The following is a 15,597-nucleotide window of genomic DNA, read 5'->3' as shown; positions in this document are numbered from 1 at the left end:
ATTCAGAGGAATTGAGAGATCTAAATGAGAAAGAGTCACTCAACACAATTGACATTGTTACTGATGTTCATTAAATGTTTGTCCCTTCTAAAACTAATGGCAGAGAACACATTGTGGAGCAACATCTGCAGCTTGTTTGTTCTTGGTTAAGAGAAGCAGAGTATTCTTTTGTAGTTCCAGGGCACATTGTGTTTCCTTGTCACTTAGGCTGCAAAGCACCAAGATAGATGAACTTTTTAGGGAATAATCTCTACTAGACATACTTTACATTAGAACTTTCATATAGTCAAATGTTTGAAGAATTAATTATTTATGGAAAAGAAAATTAGCGACCCTGAATCCTCTACCAAAAAAGCATTATTTCAATTTTCTGTACTCCTCCAAGGAGGAAAACACAGCAAAAAATAATGACTAAGAGGATTCTGGGAAAGTTAATTGTAAATGAATATGTGCATATAATTCATTATGTGTGTTTTTGCAAAGAGACTCAAGAGGCATATGCGTCTTCAACTAATACATTCAACCCCCTAATTATCAGATCCTATATACACGAATAAGAATTTTAGACAACACATGTAGTCATTGTAAGTAAACAATGCCTGTATTTATTGATGTAAGTAGACCATGACAAGTAGGAGAAAAGAGAAGCAATGATCTGCCCTGTAGGTAATCAGATATCTCAGTTATTGTTGACCATCAGTTGAGTGGATCTGGAGAAAGTTTTTATCTCTCCTGGGTAGCAGTCTGACACACATCATGAATGCAGGATTGGCCTACTTTTAAAGAAGGGGATCAGCAGCAGTGGACTAGGTAACAATGGGTAGTGAGGGATTAAAGTTATCAGAAAAAATATACAAATGAATGAAACTGACAAATTTAAAAAATGATTTGAAAAATGTTTTCCAATTCTAAAACCTTTAAAATCATGTGCCTATAAATGTAATCATGTCTCATAGATGTCTGTTTTAACACTGGTGAGCACACTTAGGAGCGATATATGTAGTTGGAAGAACTGTTTGTTTCACTAAAACTCCTTGGGACCTGAGTTGAAGCTTAGAATAGAATATCTTTTAATGAATTAGCTGATCTTTCTTAACTATACTCAAATAGGGGAAGCAATTTTCACTTTTTAAGCATTATTCAGTCTGTTTTCAAAAAGACAGATAATGACAACTTCCAAATCATGTTAGATCTTTTCTGTTTAAATGCACTTCATATAAATGGAGTGACCTAGTAGGCTAAAATTACATGATTAAAAATGTCTCACTTTTCCATTTTTCAAATGGGCACAGATGTGCAGAGCTAAAAGCAGGTCCATTCTTTCTCACCTCAGCTGATATGTAACACCTGTGTAAAAGGAAGCTTTTTCCTTGTGAGAAGCTTTCCCGCCAGCCTGATTCCAGAGCCGCATCAGTCCCAAATAAACATACAGGAGGCTATATAATTATGAAGCTGTTGGCCTTGCTTGTTTCTTACTGGCTACCTCTGACTTAAGTAATTACCCCATAATTGTTAATCTAAGTATTTCTCTTAGCGGAGAATGGTTCCGGGCTTCCTACCCCCATGGCATTACATCTTGACTCTCTTGTGTTTCTCCTTCCCAGAGTCCTCCTGGACTTCTAGTCCCTCCTATCTAGATTCCCTATAGGCCAGACAGTGCTTTATTGACAAATGCACAGGACTTCCCCAACACACCTGTGCCTTTGATTTTGACTCTACTGCAGCCAACATTTTCATCTGGAGAAAGAGCCAGTAGACATATCATCGCAGGCACAGGTAACAAGGTTCTGAGCAAGAAAGCATGTGTGGCTTAAAATGAGTAAGACTACAAAAAGACGTTTTTTAAATCCTTTAAAGATTTATTTTATATGTGTATGTGTATGCCTTATGTGTACAGGTAGCCAAGGGTAACAGAAGAGGGCAGTAGATCCCTTTGAGTTGGAGTTACAAGCTGTTGTGAACCATGCAATGTGAGTGTTGGGAACCAAACTTGAGTCTTCTGGACACGTAGCAAGTGACCTTAAACATTGGGCTATTTCACTAGTTCTCCAAAGAGAGTTCAATAGAATGCAGAGAGACAGTTTCTCATAGGATGAGAAGATTTCTATCCTTAGATATGAGAAACCACACACACTGACCACTTGCCTTCAGATCTGGTTTAGTGGTTGAAAATGCAGAACTTCACAAGATTCTAAAGTAATTGCATTGAATACTGAGAAGATAATTTAGGGAGTATACTACTTGCATGCAAGAATTAAGACCTGAGTTCAGATTCCCCAGAATCCATATAAGTTGTGTGTGGTGATGAGATGTATCTGTCACCACAGTATTGGTATAGGGAAGAAGTAGATAGATCTCCAGAGCTCACTGCCATGTAAGTCTAACCAAATGAGTGAACTCCAGGTTCAATGAGGAGACCCTGTCTCAAAAACATAAGATGGAGAACAGAAGATATAGGAAGACACCCAAAGTCCTTGACCTCTACCTTTTTAAAAGTAAGGGTATGCACACACATAGAACACACAAACACACACACACACACAAAGCACACATAAAATAATAAAATAGTTATAACCATAGTTTGTTGGATAATTAAAATGCACCAAACACTATAGAAGATATTATATCTTTGACATCTATACCATCCCCATGTATTATGTTGGACGTTAATTTAAGAGAATCAGTTGTAGGACTCAATGGTATCTTAGAAGGGAAGCAATGGGTCTTGTAAAGTTATGTTCTGAGGATTATCTGGAAAGAATGAAGATAATAATTTAGATTACTGGAGACAGAGTAGTCAACTGTCATTAGGTACTGTCATCAGCTACCGTGTATACACTGTGTTTCTCCTCTGAATCACAAAGAGAGAAGCTGAATGTGAAGTGAGAGGGAAAATTCAATGGATTTGGGAGGTCTTGAAAGGATATAAAAATCTGTTTTTATTGACACACTGGTAGCATGATTCACTGGAAACACCAAGACTTGTCTTAAAGTGTGAAGATGCTTTTGGTTTCCCTTCCTGCAGACCTGAGGAAAAGATGAGACATAGTAATTGACCACATAGGTTCCTCACCTCATTTAGGCTACCAGATCTCACTCCAGTGTATCAACGCCATGGTTCACTGCTCTGTAAGCACTGTGACCTCATTTCTCCCTTAACATCACCCCAGACCAAGAACCTGGCCTTTGTGGTTTTTTTCTAAGGGAGTCTGTTTCTAGATGTTTACTTCCATCTCTAGCACTAACATCACTCCACAGGATGCTCTTTGCAGTCTTGCTTAATCCAGTGACCCAATCTTTCTTTCTCTCCACTGTTTTTTCATCCACCTTTCACTGTACTTTTCATTTCTGTAACCTAATTCTCTCTATCTATCTTTGTTTTTTCTTCACAATCTCCTTTCAGGAGCATGTTTTTTCTGATATTTCCTTTCTCAGTATTAAATGTGAGAAAGTACCATGTCTTGCTCTTGTTTACAATAACTTTTAATAGTGCCTAGAGTAGAATGAGTAGCTATCACATGCTTATCCTGGGTGAAGTCTTTTCAAGGCATTCCTGGCAAAGATTCGATTTTATTTTGGATGAATTTGGAGGTCAGAGGAGAATTCTAGGTTGTTTCCTACTCTTTTCCCATGAATGATTTAAGAGAAGTAATTTAAGATGCCTGAAGCTTAACAAAACATTCAATTTTCTTTTGACATTAGAACTGTTGTCAGAAGAGAAACATCTATAAGCTATCTAGAAGGATGACCAGACAGAAAATGTCTAGATTGGCAATGTAATAGTATTAGACAGAATATGATCACATAAGGTGAAGTCAAATGGGATTTCAAAAATGAGAAGGGTTAATCAGATATAATGGTACATGCCTATAATCTCAGCACTAATGAAGTAGAGGCAACAGGGTCAGTAATTCTCGGCCAGCATCAACCATATAATGAGACTGATGTTAGCTTATTAAGACCCTGCCTCAATAAAGCACACACACACACACACACACACACACAGAGAGAGAGAGAGAGAGAGAGAGAGAGAGAGAGAGAGAGAGAGAGAGAGAGAGAGAGAGAGAGAGATACTTATACTGATACTAGATAAATCTGCAGAAACTCATTAAGGCTAAACAAAGCTGTAACACTGCTTTATATTAACTTTGATCCATGTGAAGTAGATTTACTTAAAAGGTCCAGAATAATTAGGGATGCATTCCTACATTTTATCAGAACAATAATGGTAAATTTAATAATTTTCAGTACAGATAGGTGATACAAGTCACAGAAGCATTCCATGAGCATGCATTTTTAAGGTCTCACAGAAGAAACTACCACCATATATTTTAGAAGATAGGGCTATCCATCAGCATTAGAGTCTTGCTAAGACTACATATAATTCCTAAGAAAGACACTTTGTAAAGGTGATAACATAGTTATCTCCCTGTCATGAAGTATAATTGATAGTACCAGTCAAAATTAATGAATGTCAGTGTGCAGTAAATTAATGCACAGTGTGCTCAGAGCCCAAGCTCACCATTTCTGGGATTTCAATCCACATCCCGAATAAGAATAGCATGTAAAGGGAGGGTGTGGGAGACTTCACGGCTGAGGGTACAATAAAGACTGAGAATTTTAATATTATGACATTGGTCACAAAATTAGGCTTAACAACTGCCTGGTCCTTAAAGGGAGACAAGGGGGTATTCAAAAGGAAATGCATACTCGTTACAGTCACCATCTTGTATTTATTTTGTTACTCTGGGTTTACCATTCCCAATAGTGTGGCTCTGCCACAGATCTTGTAATTTTGATAACATATGGAACTTAAGAAATACTTCACGAATAGGGGATATCTATTGATCTTCTATGGCTTAGATTAATGTTGAGATAGTTTACTAGACACAGGGTTACAAACATAATAAGAACAAATTTAGTCCCATGCATAATCAATAGGAAATGATCCCTATTCAGCTACATTGTATGGTATGTCAGAGACACAAAAAGAAAACCAAAGAACTGCAAAACAGAAAAGACATAAGGGAATAAAGCCAGATGCACTGGAGCTTTTGGAGAAGTAAGACTAGAATAATGATATTGTCTTATGACATTGAACTAGACATTGAAAGAAGAAAGTACCCTTTGTGGTGCCAAAGGAGAAATGCCACAAGTGCTGAAAATGAATTTCTCTTTATTTCTGATGAGGTTGCTATGCATAGCAGGGATCAACAACCTTGAATTTTCTGCTTTATCACTTTTATTTGTCATTGGATGATATATATATAATATATTGATATATATTATATATGTGTGTATATATACATATTTATCTTATTTAAATGGCTAGGATGCTATTCTCCTTATTCATAAATCCAAGAAAACAGATTGAAGAATCGTTATGAGGCACAAAGCAAGAGAAGATCCATTAAACTGAACATAGGCTGAATTTGGGCCATCACTATAAAAGGCATGACTCATACCCAAACCTGTACACATGTTAAACATCCCTCTGTGATGTAAGTAGTGTCTCATCCTCATGAATCTCCTGAGAACTATGCTACAGGAAGTCATGTAGAATGTGCACTGTCACTTCAGGTATCCACTTAGATTGTAAAGTCAGGGTAATCTGCTATGATCTTCTCAAAAATACTGGCAGCAAAAGTTGTAAACATTCTGTTTCAAAATATGATTCTTCCCTCATGAAGTTACATAATTTTGTGACTAATGGAAAGGTATGTTCATATGTTTTTCATGAGTCCTCTAGTCAAGCCAGACTGGATACCTATTGCCCAGAACATTATGGCTCCTTTACATAGCTCCCACAATGGGCTGTCTGCATGCCTTCTTTGTAACATACATATTATTCCCTATTACTCTAGTACAAATTAGTGAACTACTTGAACTTCTATTCAGTACTGAGTATTTAACTCCGAGTTCAGTGTTCGACATATTTCTTTTTTTTTTCTTTCTTTTTTTTTTGTTTGGTTTTGTTCTTCAAGACAGGTTTATCTGTATTGTTTGGAGGCTGTCCTGGAACTTGCTCTGTAGACCAGGCTGGCCTTGAACTCACAGAGATCCACCTGCCTCTGCCTCCCGAGTACTGTCAACATACTTCTTTCTCAGTACTTGCCTTCCAAATGAAAGTGCATGAAATGTATTGCATGTAATTTTTTAAAGCATGACTTTGAATAAGTTACTGAACACTCCCGACATAATTTTCTCATCTGCAAAACTAGAGAAAACATTGCCAACAATTATCTTGAACTATACAAAACATCTGGACCAGGATATGCACTTAATAAGTGGAATAATCATTCATTATATTGCTCATTGTTTGTTGTAACCCAAATTGAAAAAAAAAGCATGAACTTATTTTAGAAACTCTTTGTTCTAAAGAATAATATTTATGGGGTAATTTAATTTGTCAGTTTCTAGCTTTCTACAAGTTGTCATTTACCATTTTCTTACCACTGGCCTTTGTTCTTGTTTAATTTTTGCACATTATTCTGAGTTCTTGCATTTGTTCTGTATGGTCTGTGAGTGTACGCATGGGCGCAAGCACACATGCGCACGTACACACACACACACACACACACACACACACTCAAAGTCTAATGAAAATCCACTTTGACATCATACTGGGTAAGTGAGGCAATATATCTATATTCTTTTTCTTTTAACATTGTATTTTCTATTTCAAAAATTTGTGGTGCTGATTATCACCATGAAATGGCTAAAGTACAGACACTGTAAACTGAAATTCTAGCAAGGCTTTTGCAAACTGTTCATACAAAAGACATAGGACCACTGAGCGTTGGTGGCACATGCCTTTAATCCCAGCATCTGGGAGATGGGAGGCAGAGGCAGGCAGATCTATGTGAGTTCGAGGACAGGCTGGACTGACAGCCTCCAAAACAATACAGAGAAACCCTGTCTCATAAAACCAAGAAAAAAAAGAAGACATAGGACCAGACACTACAGAGAGACACATGTTCATAGCCCTGTGTTTACCCACAAAGATCAAAATATTTTTAGTATGCTGAGGGATGCTAATGGCAGTATTCTCTACTTCCATGGACCAGAGGTAAGGAAGGAGACACCAATTGTCAATTTTGGAGTTTGAGCTACATCCTGAGAAATTAGAGATGATTGTGATTCTTGCCTTGTCTTATGGCACAGGTCACATATAGTGAAAAGAGAAAGAATAGGCTAAGCACAGTATTTTCATTGATTTGGCATAGGTAGTGTTAATTGTCATAGCACAAGAATTAAAGTTCAAGAAAAACCTGACCAAAATAATAGTTTGCACAAAGATTATCTGGAAGACTGATAATTGTGATTACATATTAGATTTTAGTGAGAATCAAAAGGAACTTTTAACTTACTATGTATAATTCTTTTAATACTGGAGTTTGTTCAATCAGCACAGCAACCGATGGATAGTAGGTGATAGCATTAATGTAGATACCATTGCATAAATATCACTTATAACAATATGTTTGGCTAATAATCTTCTAGAATAGATATAATCTAGAAGCAGCATTCTAGACAAAGGGGAAAAAGGACCAGAGGCATAGTTTTTTTTTAAAGTTTCCTGCTTCTAAGTTGCTTTGATTGACAGGTAAGACATGTGGGGCAGAAACTCTGTGTGGGTGCTGGCTGTGACAGGGCAGCTATGTCTGGGTTAGAAAATTGGTATTTATCCTACATGAGTCAAATGTATTTTTCAAATGGTAGTCAGTTACCATGTGGAAGATTGATTTGAGAAATTCAAGTCAAAAGACAGCATAGAAAGCTGGTGGTCAATCACAGTGTCACAGGAAAGAGGCAGAACCACCCTGGAAAAACAAGATGGGCTGTAGTGGCAATTACAGGTACATGCTTCACGTAATTCATTTGGTAGCTTACTGAATAAAAATGAAGAATGACAGGAGGAATAGGAAGAATACTATCTGTATAGGGGATGCAATGAGTTTGGTTGCCATGATTGTCTTTGAAGTGTCAAGTACAGCAACTGAGTAGGCATTTTCATAATTCAATCTGAAGCCAGATAAAATATTTCTATTGGAGTTCTCAGTTGAAGATTCTAACACATAGAGGAGACAGCAGTCCCCAGGATGAGACTTGGTTCTCAACCAAAACAGAGGAAGGAGGTTAAGTATAAAAACTAAAAGATTTGAAATCTATTGGTAGACTAACACTTTTTTTGTATGAAGTGGTAGGATCAGAGTGATGTTCAAGGTCTGGACATGACAGCCTCCATGGCTGGTCTTAAATTTTGCACTCTGTAAAGATGCAAGAATCTTGTAAAACAGTTAAGACAGTCTGTTCCTGGCCTATGGAAATGAAACATACATGTTATGAGTAGAGATTAGGAAGTTTAATTTCCCTGCAAGCAAGAAAGTTCATGGACCACACCTTATGGGACATGGATGCTATGACTTTTGTGCTCCAGAAACTTTCCATGTGAATCGTCTCTGGCTTACTTAGCATTTACAAAAAGAAGAATATTCTTGTTCACATGCTTTACTCTTTTCTTGAGCCAAATCAATGCCAAAACCTCCCAGACTCAGAAAAGACTAAGCAGACACAAAGTCAGGCTGGGGAAAATGAAGGCAATCCATTGCCATATATTTGTATTCTGTCACTGAGGCACTGTCTAATGCTGCTGTAACTATGATGTATAGGTCTATCAAAGCATGTGTTACGATAGTTTGAATTCCCTGACTGGAGAAAAATGATTAATGCAGAGATTTGCATTCGATGTGGTCGTGGACATCAATATTTCAGCTTAGGTAAACAGGGGCTTTACCTAATTTATTGGCTCTCATTATAGATGGCTTGTAGAAGTCAAATCCCTATACCCCCACCTCCAAAATGACCTTTTATGCTCTACAAATCAATCTAGAAGAAGTGAAGCAAGTTGGTTAATATTTTAAGAAGGAAAAAATGACTTCACATGTCAGGAACATAATTGTTGTGATTTTGACCCATTTTGAAATTAGTTAACATTTGCTTCAGGCCTCTGACTTCATGCATTATTTATTTTCATTGTGACCTTAAGTCTCTTCATGCTCAATTTTTCTGTAACATGTGAAGATATTTTTTCTGAATATTGCATTTGAATAATAGCATTTTGTGTCCAAAGACTCAAAGACCAAAATTTTCAATGCACATATATGCACACACACACATGCACACACACACACACACGCATACAGAGAGAGAGAGAGAGAGAGAGAGAGAGAGAGAGAGAGAGAGAGAGAGAGAGAGAGAGAGAGAGAGAGAGAGAGAGAGAGAGAGAGAGAGAGAGAGAAAGATCCATATTATTTCTAGCCAAACTTCTTTGGTGACAATTTTAGCTCTCATTGGCATAGTTTCTAGATGCTACAGCCAGCATTACAGAACAATTTCCTGTAAGAGTTTTGTGTTGTAAAGTGTGTCAGAAGTTAATCAAAGGGTAACAATGCAAAAGTCTATGCATACACTTCCCGAGGACTGGGACCAACCCATGCTGTCAGTCACTGTCAAAACTGTGCACACAAGGGCTTGCAGTAACTTTTCCTCTCCTGTGAGAAAATGTTCCTGCCCACAAAGGTCAGTGCCTTTATGGCATCAATCTATTAGCCTATTGTTGTAGTATGAATCCCAAGGCAAAGGCATCTCATCAGCTGTCTAGCTCAGAGGTACAAGCTCTGCAGCTTCTTGCCTTAGAGGGTCAAACTCTGCGTCTTGCCTCTGACTATCAGCAGCGGCTTGGGCTCATCCTATCATAACCTCTGCTTCCCAGTGAGTAATCACTTATGCTTGGCCTTGAAAATGACTCTCCCATTACTGACTCTGTAATCATGAGAGAAGAGGGCTTTTAAAATCATTAAACAAGCTACCCCTCCCAGCTGGCCTAGGCACCCTCAGAGCAAGGATGGGAAAGGTGGAAAATGTTCCATCATGTTCACTCTAGGGGAGGAGGGCAATTCAGAATAGGCTCACAGAAGTACTCAGAAACGCCTGTGCTTTTCTGAAATGGGAACTACCTCCTAATCACATACATTCCTTTTATTCTTGACACCCATTTGAAGTTGAACAAAAGCAGGGTATCCAGGAGGCCAGACAGCTGTTTCCCAGATGTATAGAACTAACTATGGCAGCTGGCTCTGACTAGGGTATTTGCATTCACATCAGTTTGGATTAAATCTTTCATTGATTTGGGTCATCATTTATGTACAAAGCTCAGAGAACAAACAATGTGTACATCTCTGTCAGCCCTTTCTAAATCTTTAAGCACAAATATAGACTTCCTAGGATTAGATTTGCCTCGAACAGTGTGTTATGTTGGAGATGGTGTTCACTGGGTAGACTTTCACTGAGTTCACTGCTGTTATAGCACAAACACATCATATGCCCAAATTCCATTCATCTTACTCTGCCCCCTTCTCTATATAACGATATAACTTCATTTTGTGTTTGTGTGTGTGTGTGTGAGAGAGAGAGAGAGAGAGAGAGAGAGAGAGACAGAGACAGAGACAGAGAGAAGGGAAGTCAATGTAATCAATGTAATATGGAATATAATATATTTATTTACCAGAGAAAGAACTTACACACAAGCTGGGGGATCAGAAGCATGGCAGGCTTTCAAAAAGAGGAAAAGAGAGTTTCATTTTCTCTTTCACTTCCTTTTATCCTAACCTGTGCTTAATTTCCCTATCCCCACCCTTATGGGCATGAAGAGTTCTGTGGGCTCACCCCTACAATTCCCCATTAATCTAAATAGAAGATTTAAATTTGATACAAACTCAAACATATATACATAGAGGGTGGTAAGTAAGTTATAATCTACTTATCTCCTAAACTAAACATATCTGTCTCCTAAATCCTAAACTTATCTGAAAGGGGTAGCCGAGTCTGAACACCTCCTTCCAATCCCAACCCTAAAAATAATTGAAAACTAACACTAACAGGTGTAAACTATCCTACAATATCAATAGTAGGGAGAGGGGGCATAACATTCTCAAATTTACTTCCTGTTGAAATGGGACAATGACAATCTCATGGGGACCCGTGGGAAGAAAATGTTAGTGTAACAAGAGTCTTAAGTGGGTTAATTAGTCTATTTTTGGCAGGAGATGCTTAATTGAAGTTCTTGATTGGAATTCTAATTTTGATTGAAGCTCTTATCTGAAGCTCTGGTCAGATTGTAGAAGATGTACTATATCAGTTTCTTGTTCTGAAGTTGTGTCGAGTGATATAGTCCCAAACGGTTTCAGGATGGTGCTTGTCAGGTGGAGTCAATGATGTGGGATCCCATTTTCTTTTCAAACTGTTTGAAAATTCCTTGTTCTCTGGAAAACTCAAACATTAATGTTAGCTAAGAAATGTTCAACTTTTATATGTATTTATACTGGGTAAGGCAACCCTAACTTGTTACACATGTCACTCTCAGATCTCTCTCCCTCCCCTCCTCCCCTGACCCCCAATCCTCCCAGCCCCCCCACTCACACTCCATCCCCCCTCTGCTCTACAGGGAGGTCAAGGGCTTCCATGAGGGATTATCAGAGTCTGTCACATCATCCAGGGCAGAGCCTAGGTCCTCCTCCATGTGTCTAGGCTGAGATAGCATCCCTACACTTGGAATGGGTTCCCAGACATCCCTACACTTGGAGTGGGTTCCCAGAGTTCATCTGTATGCCAGGAATAAATACTTCTTTACTCTGCAAGGCCCCACTGAAGGTTCAGTGGGGGGGCTGTCTGGATCAGTCCCATGCTGGCCCCTCTATCATGAGTCAGGGGTCCATGTGTTCTGCCTTGTTTAGGTCAGCTGCCCCTGTGGGTTTCACCAGCCTGATCTTGATTCCTTTGCTCATCACTGTCTTTGCAACTGGGTCCCAGGAGTTCAATTCAGGTCCCAGCTAAGGGTGTCTGCCTCTGCCTCTATCAGCCACCGGATGAGAGTTCTAGGATGGCATATAATGCAGTCATCATTCTCATTATCATGGGAGGGTATTTAAGGTAGCCTTAATGCCTGTTGGTGTCATTCTTGTAGATCTGTGAAGATCTCACTAGTGCCAAATCTCTTCTCTAACTTATAATGAATCCCTCTTTTATGGTATCTCCCATCCTTTTCTCCTCTATTCTTACCTGGCTCAAACTTCCTGCTCTCCCATGTCCTCCTCTCCTCTTTTTCCATCTCCTTCTGTCCTCCCCTTCTTCCCCCCTATCCAATTAGGAGATCTCATCCCATAACCCTTTGCCAAATTACCATGCATAACTGTCTTAGGGTCCTCCCTGCATTCCAGATTCTCTGGCGGTGGGATTGTAGGCTGGCAATGCCCTGCTCCATGTCTAAAATCCATATATGAGTGAGTACATACAATTTTTGTCTTTTTGTGACTTGGTTACCTCACTCAGGATGGTTTCTTCTAGTGCCATCCATATGCCAGCAAATTTCAAGATTCCATTTTTTTTCTGCTGAGTAGTACTCTATTGTGTAAATGTACCACGTTTTCTCTACCCTCTCTTCAGTTGAGGGGTATCTAGGTTGCTTCCAGGTTCTTCCCATTACAAATAATGCTGCTATGAACATAGTTGAGAAGATGTCTCCTCCACTGCTGCTGGGAATGGCAACTTGTGCAGCCACTTTGGAGATCAGTATGGAGATTCCTCAGGAAAATGGAAATCAGTCTACCACAAGATCCAGCAATTCCACTCTTAGGCATATATCCAAAAGATGGAACATATAATCTTATCTAAAGAAACAAGACTCTGATTTGCATAGCAAAATGTGCATTCTGGAAAGCCAGGTTTAATATCTCTCAATTCTTGAATAAAAATGACATGTTACAACATTTATAGTCGTGGCTCAGACTCCTACCTCACTTGTCTCTGTTCCATATCCACTCTGGCCTTTTACTTGAGAATCTGAAAAACTTAGGGATATAGCTTAAGAAGAAAAATAATCAGCAATTAATATGCCCTATTTCTGAAGCTACTTTAGACCTCGTTTTGTTACTAGAAAATTCCTGAAGAAAAATTTAAATAAAAGGCTATGGCTTTGTTGAATTAAGTCTCCCAGGTAAGATTTAGAAAGCCCCCATGGTTAGGACAATTAGTATATTTGCAAGCACCTATTATAACCTGATAGATGAACAAAGTCTGTGTCTTAAACCAATCAGTGTTAAATACACCTCAGGATTCAGGGACAAACAGGAGAAGTCTAAATAATAAGTGTGGATATATCTAGAATCATTTTCCTTCTGGATCCACACTTCCTTCAGGGCCTTCACCATTATAAATGTTCTCTCCCATCTGCCGTACGTGTGTGATACTGTCTTCTGATACAGAACAAATCACCAAAGGATCATTCAGATTCCAGGAGAAATCAGATATCTTGGCAATGTGACCACCATGAATAAGCAACTTCTCTGGTAGGCCATCGTCTGTATCTTCTGGGAACTCTTCTTAAGTCACAGACATTCAGCCTATGATCAGTACCACTAGAAGCCAAAATAGACTTCTTTGGAGGTGACCAATGAACTTAGAATCTTTAATCCTTATGTGATGCAAAGGAATGTGTCCAAAGTTTCAAATTTCCAGATCTTATGAGGCACCAGCCTTGTCAGCTGATCTTATGGCAAGAATGAACTCATTATAAGGACTAAAAAAAAGGCAGTGCACTTCAACAGTGTGAGCATTCACTGACTGACTTGGCTTGGAAGTATTGTTTGAATGAATATTTCACATCTTAAGTTTCTGATCATCAGCAACTGACCCAAACAGAGACTTGTGGGGTAGATGCCAGGAATATCCTCTGCTACTGCTGTACTCCCTGTAAAAATGTTTGCATCTTCCTTTTTTTGGAACTGCACCGATGTTCCTTAGGCAGATGGTATTGTCATCCGGAGAACTAAGTAAGTGTCTGCTGAGACTGTGCTCTCTTTACTGTGGACACAGACCACAGTTTTCTTGAAGTTGGTTTTTCATAAATTAGGCATCCGTAGTCTTGAGCTTTGCATATAAAAGTTCACTCTTTTTTTTTTGGTTTTATGAGACAGGGTTTCTCTGTATTGTTTTGGAGGCTGTCAGTCCAGCCTGGCCTCAAACTCACAGAGATCCGCCTGCCTCTGCCTCCCGAGTGCTGGGATTAAAGGCATGTGCCACCACCGCCCGGCAAAAGTTCACTTTTATAGCTCCATAGGTACCCTCTTACTCAAAAGAGATCAGTGAGGATGTGTGTGTGTGTGTGTGTGTGTGTGTGTAAGACAGGGGTATAGAGACTTCCTTGTTATCTTCATGAATTCGTGGTTATAACATAGAAAACTTTTATTCATGCATCTCTGATGTAGATGGACTTCATCACCAGCCTGGCCTTCCAAGTATCTACATGCTGTATCTATTTTCCTGATTACAGGTACTAGCATTGCTAAATACATAACTTTTGGGTTTTCACCTCAGTCTTCCTGTGTAGACAATTTTGTCTGTTAGGCATACCTTTCTGTCTCCCTTGTGAGCTGCTTTTATCTTTGAAGATGAGTACTATGGAGGCAGTCTTGACACTTGGCATCAAGTTGGAGAGAGCTAAGTACTTTCCCTTCTTGACCCTGGAGTGCCTGTCTTCCCTCAGCTAACAGCAGTTTATTGCTTTTTAGCTTCTTTCTATCACTTACCAGACTACAAGTATGTTCAGAGCACTCTTTATAAGTCTTCCAATTTAAATCCTTAACAATTTTTCTCAAATTTAATTTTTTATTAAATTAATGAAACTTTCATATTTCTTAACTTGAATCTTGATAATTCATTTTTTTCTATTTTCACTCTACTGCATACTGCATTTTGTCCTTTTAATTATCTTTTTGGACAGTTTTAAAAATCCTTGATTAAAGAATGATGAACAAGGTCACTGTGCATGCATGACTGAGTGTCAGATCTATTGTATATATGTTAAATTCTCATATTTTAATATATTTTGCTAGTGGAAGAAGGTAGCTACAATATCTTACTTATTCAGGCATTCATTAAAGCAATTGATTCTTACCTGGAATAAAGCATGTACCAAACAGTGTACAGGACAATGAAGCTTGAGAATTGAATATAATACCACTGAGCATAAAGAAGCATTAATCAAGTCTATGTATGTATCTGTTAAAGAATTCAGTTAATGCCTTAAGATACTCCAGTCAATGTCAATCTCTCAAAGACTAGGACAGCCTATTAGAAGTCCTTAAATATATCCTCAGCTTTCCTTTTAGGAATTGCCTTACTTTCTTGAGTATCTCCTGCTCTGTAATCCAGAAAGTACTTCATTCTCTGTGCCTTTTACCCACCCCAAGGGCACCATACATCCCCTGTTCTGTTCTGCTGCCAATGACCCCTATGTTCCATGTATCTCTCAACATTCTTACAGTACACTTTCTCTTCCCTCTGTGTCTTTATACCCATGTGAGCATCACCTGCCTTGGCCCTGTTCTTCTAAATCCTATTGCCTGTACTTGAAGTGTCCCAATTCTTTATTCACAATCAATTACTTCCATTTTGCAATTGACAGTTCTAAGAACTGATCAGGGAATAAAAAGAATGGTTCAAGTAAATGTGGGAATTGGCATGGAAAAAATAGGTACA

General features: G+C 38.6%; 1 pseudogene; it reads right to left on the bottom strand.

Moving 5' to 3' along the window:
• Nucleotides 1-8,300: 8,300 nt before the first annotated feature.
• Nucleotides 8,301-15,027, bottom strand: LOC101841722 (annotated as a pseudogene).
• Nucleotides 15,028-15,597: the final 570 nt, after the last annotated feature.

Source organism: Mesocricetus auratus, unplaced genomic scaffold, assembly GCF_017639785.1.
Source record: "Mesocricetus auratus isolate SY011 unplaced genomic scaffold, BCM_Maur_2.0 Super-Scaffold_4256, whole genome shotgun sequence".
Taxonomy (NCBI): Eukaryota; Metazoa; Chordata; class Mammalia; order Rodentia; family Cricetidae; genus Mesocricetus; species Mesocricetus auratus.
Note: the sequence above shows the minus strand (reverse complement) of the source record. Positions and strands in the feature narration are given on the sequence as shown.